This window comes from Adiantum capillus-veneris, chromosome 5 (assembly GCF_014529385.1).
Source record: "Adiantum capillus-veneris isolate H3 chromosome 5, ASM1452938v2, whole genome shotgun sequence".
NCBI classification, from domain to species: domain Eukaryota; kingdom Viridiplantae; phylum Streptophyta; class Polypodiopsida; order Polypodiales; family Pteridaceae; genus Adiantum; species Adiantum capillus-veneris.
The window spans coordinates 8862868-8873010 of NC_140935.1; positions in this window are offsets into that span (position 1 = coordinate 8862868).

Genomic DNA, 10143 nt, shown 5'->3' on the forward strand with positions numbered 1-10143 from the left:
GGTGGAGAAAAGCTCCAACACGTCACATTGAGGATCCTGCTTTTCGACCGGTTTTGAAAATACCACTTGTGAATGTCCACATTTGTACAATGCATGCCCTTTGTAGAATTGTGGAGAAATTGGTCTACTTATACATCGGGTTTGCTTGGAAGATTAAGAACTCCGCAGAACGACAAGTAGCCCTGCAGTGCTTAGAAATGGTACTATCGGATATGGGGCTTCATGGTGGCAATGTGAAAATCCAGCGGGATGAAAAGAGATCAACTGCTGAGAAGGATGTCCCATGCAAACCATCCATCGGTGGGGTGAAGGCACGGAGGTTTTTATCTATGCCCCAAGGTACAAGAGATCCAAAGCTAACAAAACATGGAAAAATATATAACACATCTTATGTTAGCAAGGTAGAGTATCAGAGCTGGAAAAAGCTACATATTGCAGTCAAAGACCACGAACCAACTACTCGTAACGCGAAGGCTGAGGTTTGGCGATCAATAGACATCCTATTTTTGATGTGCAACAAAGATGACTGGTCACAAGGTGATATGAACAAGTTCAAGGAAAATCTCAACCTTCTGAAAAAATCATTCAAGACAGCATGGACAGACACCCAGATTACTCACTACATGGTATTATAATGTATTTTTTTCTCTCTTATGTGCAAATATGTGACTGTAAAACATTCTAACTAATCTGTTTTCATATCCAGCACATCATCTTCAATCATTTGCCATATTTTATACAGAAGTATGGGAACCCGGCAATATGGAATACCCAAGGGATGGAAAAGTCTCATTACATGGCGAGAAATGCTTATTTCAGGCACACACGACATGGTGGCTCTCGAATCAAGGCTAACAGTTTGAGAGAACTATTTGAATGGTTCTATCGTAGAATCATTCATCGAATGCAGGCAAAAGAAGTCTTGGAAAATTCAGCAACAGCACAAGCCATCAGACATTTACAACAACAAAAAGCTAAAAGATCAATGGCATACAACAACTCCGGAGCTCGTGAAAGTCAACGAAGGTGGAGAGAGACAATGGTGTATGTGAATCACAAGTGGAGAAAGATACTCTGAGTGGATGACATTGTACAAAATTTATGTAATACATGATCTTATACAATTGCTACTTGAAGTGTATCAAGATTTTGCAGGTTCAATTTTGTTTTTTGGCACGTCACTCTTGTAACGAATCATGAGATGTTTGCCATACTCTAAAAGTTCATCTGGGTTTTGTCTACCAAGAGCTAGTGCCATTGCTGTGTAGGTGTAGTAATACGCTGCCCGACCACCTCTATAGCCTGGGCAGTAACCAAAACAATCTCTAGCAAACACTTTGTCCACAAGAATGACTTTATCTGCACTTTTGGGCAGCACCGGTCCACCCAAGAAGCGTGATAGTGTCTTGAATGTGTAAGTTGCTATTGAACCCTCTTGTGACATGGAATTGTGAAAAACTACTGTCGGCTACTCGCAGAGCTTTGAAAGGTACTGTGCTAGGGCCGCATCCCTTCCTCGATACTCTCTTGTCCGGCGCCGAAGGAAGTCATCCTTGTCAGCAATCCAAGACTGCACATACAATGTCAGAAATGACACAAAGAGAGAGAGAGAGAGAGAGAGAGAGAGAGAGAGAGAGAGAGAGAGTTACCATGAAGCTCTCATCCTGCAGAAAGAGGTTTTCTTGCCACAGGTCTACAGATGTAGTTCACCCCTGACCTGAATGGTTAAACCAATCCTCCACTTCTTTGTTACTTTTCGATGGTCTTAGGCTTTGTCTTATTGCCTTGAAGGTGGCTTCATCAGGTAGTGTCTCCTTGTATTTTTCAGCTTTCTCAAATCATCTTCGAAGGCACTCCATTGGATTGCTGGATGTTTCCATTGCCTCATCATCACTACTATCCTCTGAAACAAATCCACTCCTCTCCTCTTGGACTCTGGAAATAATAGCCAGGGAGAAATCCTCCCTTAAATAAAACACACTTTGCACATCATGTAAGAAGATATAGGTCCTGTCTCCAATCCTGAAGTCAGGCACAGCAGGCAACATCATCTGAGCATGCTTCTCAGTGAAGTTACTGACATCCAATGGAAGTTTGATTTCTGTGGTTTTCACAGAGAGCATCTTACTTCTTTGTACTTCAATTGCCTCAACCTCAAGGTCAACTGTGTCTTCAACCTCCTCGACTTCTTGCATATGAGTTGTCTCCTCGCATTCCTCATCTGGTGCTGCATCCTGCTCCTCTAGAACCTCATCAGGAATCTGCATGAGGAATCCAAATAGGCTGTTCAGGTAAATCATAAAGCCAAAGGCTTCCTGAATGAGTTTGCATTCTTTTTTATGCAAAGGGCAGGCTGAATGTCGGCAAGAGGGTGGTAATTCCCTATACTTCTTCACTCCCTGTCCCTTTCCACCACAGTCATTTAAATGCACAAGAGTCATAGTAGGCAGAACAACCCTTCCTACCTGCACCATCACTTCAAACTTATCTCTGTAGGACTGCAAGAAATTACTGTGCTGAGCTAACAGGTCTTCAATGTCAAACTTTGGATTAAACATAGAATGAACTAGATCAAACTTGTCCCTAGCACCACAAGATGCTGCAAAATCAAACAGCCTCTCATCACTTGCAGCTGGGTCTTCCAGAGAAGACACATCCTCTTTGTCTTTACATTTAGTTGCACAGGGACTTCCTTCTAGCACATCTATATCATCTGAGAAGTCTATATTCCTCTTTCTTGTATTTCTCTTCAGAAGTACTGTAGAGGGCACCACAGCCTTGTAGGGAGGGATCCTCTTGCCCTGGTGACCTCTCTGATTGATCTTCACCAATTGACTTTTCTTCAGATATGTCCTGACAAAAGTCAACAGTTCTTTTGGCAGATACATTAAGCAACTGAGCCTGCAAGGGTTGAAATCCTGGCACAAGCTCTGGATCAGGTTTCAGCCTCTTCTGCCTACTAGACCTTAATCCTATTCATCAGGAAACATGACAAGTCAAAACCATCAGGAAACATGACAACTCTGCCAAAACCAAACCATCATGATCTCTCTCTCTCTCTCTCTCTCTCTCTCTCTCTCTCTCTCTCTCTCTCTCTCTCTCTCTTTGTATTTTTCTATTTGACTAAAGGCGCGCAAGGAAGGAAAAGTGCGTTTTGCAACTCTCTCCGCACGCCTTAAGTACAACTGAGGGAGAGTCATAACCATACTATAGGCGCGCGGAGAGAGCTGGAGCCAATATTTGGTTGGCTATGCGCGCCGTTAGTAACGTGTACAGAGAGGGTAGGGAAAGAGACAATGTATATATATCTGTGTGTGTGTCTGTGTGTATGTGTGTCTGTGTCTCTGTCTATGGAAGTATGGGTATTGAGGTGTGTGTGTTGAACAACAGTCTGGGTTTTTCTTTGTTTAGACACACACAGACACACACACACACACACAATTTGTACCAACTGTTGGAAATACAGAGAGAAAGAGTGAGAGATCACCTTTTGTTGGTGGGGTTTGCAGGAACTCCAAGGGAGGTGTCTCCTCCATTGCTTTTTTGTGTGTCAAACTGACTCTGTCTCTCTCCCTCCCTCTCTCTCTCTCTCTCTCTCTCTCTGAGAGTAAGGAGTCCCTCTCTCTATCTCTCTCTCAATCTATGTCTCTCCCTCTCTCTATCTCTCTCACAATCTGTTCTCTCTTTCTCTCTCTCTCTCTCTCTCTCTCTCTCTCTCTCTCTCTCTCTCTCTCTATTGTTCTCTCTCTCTCTCACACACACACACACACACAGCCGTTTTTTGACCTAGTAGACAGCAGTTCACTCTTTTGACCATAACTTGCTCATCCGAACTCCGATTTAGGTGATCTATAGCCTCAATCGAAGAGCACGAAGCCCTCTACGCATTGATGTAAAGATAGAATTTTTCTGTGTAATGGAAGGCTTTGCTGTAACAGCATCTCAGAACTGAAAAAACTGTCAAAACTTTGCGTTTTTGTTGCCGACTTGAAGGCAATGTCAGACAAAACTCGCAAGGGTGGAAAAGCCACACTTGCCATGGAGAATGATGCAAAATCTCCAAGGAATTTGGATGCTAATCCAACCACATCGTCTACAACAACGGAAGCAATGATCATGGCTTACTTGATCTCGTTACAAGAAACCGTCAACAAGCAAGGTGAAGAGTTGCGCGCACTTGCAATGGAGAATGGTACTTTAAGAGTTCTCGTTGTGGAGAATGAGCACCTCAAGAAGGTTCTTGAAATGCAAACAACGCGTTTGATGCATCTTGAGAATGAAGTTCAAGAATGTAAACGCTCTCTTGTGGACATGAATGTAGTGAAAGAGCGCTTGAGCAAAGTTGAGAGTGATCATGTATTGAAAGAGGAAACGATAGATACAATACGACATGATGTATGTGAGATGAGAAATGCATCCAAATCATGGGCTGATATATGTAAGGATAATGTGGTTTCTACATCTCTTATCACGCAAGCCGTTGTCCAAGCAAAGAATGTAGAGAATGTGGACACTCAAGAATTGCAAGAACGACAAAAACGCTCAAAGAACATCGTCATTCGTGGAATCAAGGAGGAAAGCATGGAAACACCCCAATCTCTTGCGGTTGCTATTGAAGAGTTTTTTGCTACACACTTTGGCATGTCAGGAATCATTGCTTATGGTGCACATCGAGTTGGAAAACAAGGAGTCCCTCGCTCGGGAGAAAGACCTATTGTATGTACCATGGCTGATGAGGTAAAGAGAAAGATCATCCTTGACATGGTTGGATCTACCTCAAAGGAACGGGTTGTAATGTATATGAGGATCGCACTCTTATGCAACAAAATGTACGTCGCAAAGCATACGAGGAAAGAAGCAAGAAGGTTAAGATATCATCTCAAGAAGAAAAGGCACTTGAGGAGGATGCAAGTCCACCCAACAAATAGGGACACATGATCTATGAGACCAACTCACGCTTGCGAATAAGCTTTTGGAATTGTAACGGGTATCCATGGAATGCGGGAATTGGCATTGATGAGCTTACCAATGACTCCGATGTGATACTTCTTGTCGAAACATGGGAGCATGATGCGCAACGAATTCTTGGATTTGACAAATACGATGTACATTCTTTGATGTGGGCCAAAAATGCAAAGCAACGAAGAGGCCAAGGAGGCATAGCATGTATGACCAAAAAGGGTTTGAAAGATGTTTCCATTGTCAAAGAAGATAAGTATAAACGCTACTTATGGCTGAAAATCAGCCCACCAAATGGTCAAGTCATGTTTGTGGCCGGCTGCTACATTCCTCACTATGACTCCAACTTTTATGCTCGCTTGAATATGGATAGAGATCAGCCCTTTGTTGAACTAGAGGAAGACATTGCTTATTACAAGGATCAAGGTGAAGTCATTGTTTTTGGAGACATGAATGCTCGCACAAATATGTTACAACACGACACACAACAAGTCGACATGCCGCATGTATCAAGAAGAGTGGATGACTCATACATGTATAATCGAAGTTCTAATGATGCAAAAGAAGTGGATCACTATGGAAAGTCACTTCTACATATGTGCAATAGTACCGGAATGCTCATTGCAAATGGTGTATCTCTATGGCAAGGCACCAATGACTTTACATGTAGAAAGCACAATGGTGCTAGCGTGATTGACTATATGTTGTTCTCAGAAGCCACTCTAGAATGCATACAAAGCTTTACACTTGGTGAATGGAATCCGGAATCGGATCATAGGATGTTATGTATTGACCTCAAGTGTGGTAAACGGCCCGAGCATGTAGCCTCCAATCATGATGTGAATCATTTGTACCTACGTCTAGACTTCAAACGAGCACTTATATATGCTGATATGGTGGACCAAATGTTAAGCATAATAGAGCATCAAGGGAGCCCAACATTAGAATGCAAGTGGAAAGTTTTCAAAGAAGTAATTTTCTCTTGTGCGAAGGAATGCTTTTCGGCGAAACACATGTCTTGCAAAAGGTCTAAGAAGGGTAGCACCAAGAAGAAATGGTTTGACATGGAATGTAGTCAAGCCCGAAAACACTTGCTAAGATTGGATGCAATCAAAGACAAGGAAGTTTACTTGGAATGTTCACACACATACAAAGCACTTGTTCAAAAGAAGAGGAGAAGGTGGGATGTCGAAAAACAACTTCTTTTAGCACAAGAGAAAGCACATGCATGTGGCAAGTTTTGGCAAAATCTAAAAGGCAAGCGCGTTGAGAGCTTTGGTGACTTGACTCTTGAGGATATGTATATGCATTGTAAGAACCTCTATGAGCAACCCAATGTTGATAAGATGGAGGGTTGTAGCTCCCTTCCATTTATGTCTCCCTTCTTTACCATTGAAGATGTATGCCGCGCGCTTGAGAAACTTGCTACTCGCAAGGCAGGTGACCTTCAAGGTGTCAAGGCTGAAATGATTAAATGGACAAGTAAGAAAACACGATATTGGATATGCGATATGTTTAACCTTGCACTTCAGTATGGCATGCCTCATGATTGGAGTGCAAATTGGATCAAACCTTTGCACAAAGGAGGAGATGTAAACAATGTGAACAACTATCGCACTATAATGGTTGGTTCTTTGATGGCAAAGTTATTTGGATGTATCATGGAGATGAAGATAAGTGAATGGGCTAAAAAGAATGGCAAACGTGCGTTTGGCCAAGCAGGTTTTCGAAAGCATCATAGCACTATTGATCACCTTGTCACTCTTCGAGTTCTTATGGAAGCGTCTCGATTGAAAGGAAAAAAGTTGTATTGTTGCTTTGTGGATTTCAAGAAAGCTTTTGACATGGTACCGCGAGGAAATCTTTGGAGACGTATGCAAAGCCTTCAAGTGCCGAGAGAATTTATGCATGCAGTCTTTCGCATCTACCAAAAAGTGATATGTCGATTACGTATGGGAGATGGAATTTCAGAATTTTTTGCAAGCACTATTGGTGTCAAACAAGGATGCCCACTTTCCCCAACCCTCTTTGGGCTACTCATTGATGAATTGGAATACATGGTTCTTGATTTTATGCAGCAAGAAGGCATAGAAGAGGTTAAGATTGGAAATGCGGTGATCATGCTTTTGCTTTATGCCGATGATGTAGTGCTCTTGGCACATACCTTAGAAGATGCACAAAAGCTTATGAGTGTCTTGGAACGCTTTTGCCTACATAGCGGGCTGATCGTGAATGGATCCAAAACCAAGGTTATGCTTGTAAAGACCCTCAATGACGAAAATCCATGCATTGTATACAACAATGAGAAACTTAAAGTGGTAGATCACTTCAAGTACCTTGGCCTTGAGGTTCCATCCAATCATAAATGGAAGGATTGTGCAATGCGTCGCTTGGAAGCCGGAAAGAGGGCTTATTATGCATTTGAGAACATGTGCAATGCAGGAGAGATCAAGTGTTGGGCTCTCAAAAAGTACCTCTTTGACACATTGGTGACACCGGTGCTTCTTTATGGAGTGGAGGTGTGGGGTGGAAGCATCGGGAAGTCTACTTAGAAAGAGTTTGAGAATGTCCAAAAGCGTTTTCTCACCAACTTTCTCCAAGTCAAGACACAAACACCCTACATGCTCTTACTTCTTGAGTCCGGATCGCTTCCCATTGAGGTCTTGGGCATGGAAAGGGTTGTGGAGTACATGCGTAAGACACAATGTAGCCCTTTGCATCGACTTCCTAGAATCGCATATGAAGCAAGTCAAAAGGTTCAAAAGACATGCAAGAGCAAAATACTAAGTTCGGGGTGGATGCTTGATATCAAGAAATGGTTTGGAAGATGGGATGCATGTCACTTGGTCAAGGATGCGTCGATCGACTCCCAAGTTAATGAGGCCTTCTTACAACGCCAATGTATCATGGCTTGGGAGAAATCTGGAGGTTCTCGCTTCAGCCATTACACCACACACGTTGCCCCAAACTACAAATCTCTCTTCTTCTCGCAACGAGATAACCGAACCCCTTCCTACATCCTTGAGCCCATCCCGTTGAGTGCGATCCGCACCATTGCCTCCATTCGTCTTAGCTCCCATTCTCTACGCTGCGAGACAGGACGTTGGGGCACTGGCGAGGAGTGTCATCGACTTTGCACCTTATGCCCTCGTCAAGTGCGAGAGAGTGAGTACCACACACTACTTGAGTGCTCAGCTTTTGACCACATTAGGTCCTCTTTTCCCCATATATTCAGCCATGAGCTCTCCCTACATACCTTCCTCTCCCAACCACGATGTGGACTCTCTATTGCGACGCTCATTTCAGCCATTTTTGAGCATCGAGAGTCACTTATGAACTCCACTCACACCACGTGACATGTTCATTTGGTCCCATAGGTCATATTTGACCTCCCAGGACGATAATAGAACTATCTATCTATCTATCTATCTATCACTTTCTCTCTCTCAAAATCACACTTATAACGGATACACACGGCGGCGCCCCACGTGTCACTATAAATTAAAGTATATTTGCATGCTGTCACACGTGTGGTCATTATTGAGACCGTATACTTTTGTACGTCATATAAAGAGATCAAGAGAGAGAAAAACCACACCTCGTGAAAGAGAGTGAGTGAAAGAGAGAGAGAGAGAGAGTGCAAGAGCCGTCGTCTGCGTCTCCGACAGCAAGTCGACCCATCGACATAACGAAGGTCTGCCTCTCCCTCTGCCTTTGCCTCTATCTCTCTATCTCTGTTTCTGTCACATTACCAAGCACAGTCTTAGCAAACAACCCACACAAACAGTCACACACACACACACACACACACACATACAGACACACACATACACACCCACACACACACACTCACAAACACACACACACACACACATCTTTAAAATACAAACACACACACCCACACACACACACACACTCACAAACACACAGACACACATCTTTAAAATACAAACACACACACACACACACACACACACAAACAGACACACACACACACACACATACTCTCTCTCTCTCTCTCTCTCTCTCTCTCTCTCTCTCTCTCTCTCTCTCTCTCTCTCTCTCTCTCTCTCTCTATACCAAAGACGCGCGTAGAGAGGCATACCCGTAGTGCATGTCTCTATGCGCGCCGTTAGTACTGTGCATTGACCAGAGAGAGAGAGAGAGAGAGAGAGAGAGAGAGAGAGAGAGAGAGAGAGAGTATGTGTGTATTATTTTACCCTATACTAACGGCGCGCGGAGGTGTTTGTTGAGGTAAAAACGTGCTCCGCGTGCGCCTTTAGTAATGCGCACTCTCTCTCTCTCTCTCTCTCTCTCTCTCTCTCTCTCTCTCTCTCTCTCTCTCTCTCTCTCTCTCTCTCTCTCTCTCTCTATTGAAATATGCGAGAGAGAGAGAGAGAGAGAGAGAGAGAGAGTCATAGAAAGAGAGAAGGGGATTGAGACTCTTCTTTTGGTGTACAGTGAGATGGCTAGAACAAAAGCGACTGCAAGGAAGGCAGGCAAGGGACCAGGATTAGCATCTAAACCAAGTAGCAGATCTGCAACCCCAAAGAAAAGACTTGGAAAACCAAATAAAATTCTGAAAGGGCCAAGGATGAAGAAGCTACAAACCTGCATGGGACTTTTCAGAGAAATCAGAAAGGCACAGAAATGTGTAGATTTATGCATACCAAAGCTGCCCTTCCAGAGGATGGTGAGGTCCATATGTGATGAAGCTACCTGGGGCACCAAAAGGTGGAAGGTGGTGGCATTAATGGCTCTACAGGAAGCAGCAGAGGACTTCCTACTGGAGTACTTCAGTGACATGACCATTGTTGCAGCCCATGCCCACAGGGTTACTATAATGGACAAAGATAGTGAGACACTGAAAAGAATAAGGTGGAGGTATGACAAACTACTGGTCCCCAATGTCTGCAAGGATAAGAAAATGAGGGAAATTTTGTTATACCCCCCGGAGCTAGTGCCACAACTCACAGTTGTAGATGTCACACATGATGTGAATACAAGGGCAAGGGCAGAGACTATTGCTCGCCAAACAGAGGACATGAGGGAAGCAAAGCTTAAGGAGAAAGCAAAAGTAGCAGTGGAGTCCCAGAGGCAAACAGAGTGCAATGTGACCCTGTCTATAGAGGCAAGCAATCAAGAAACTCTACTTTCAATGAAGAATGGTTTGCTTGCAGAGAT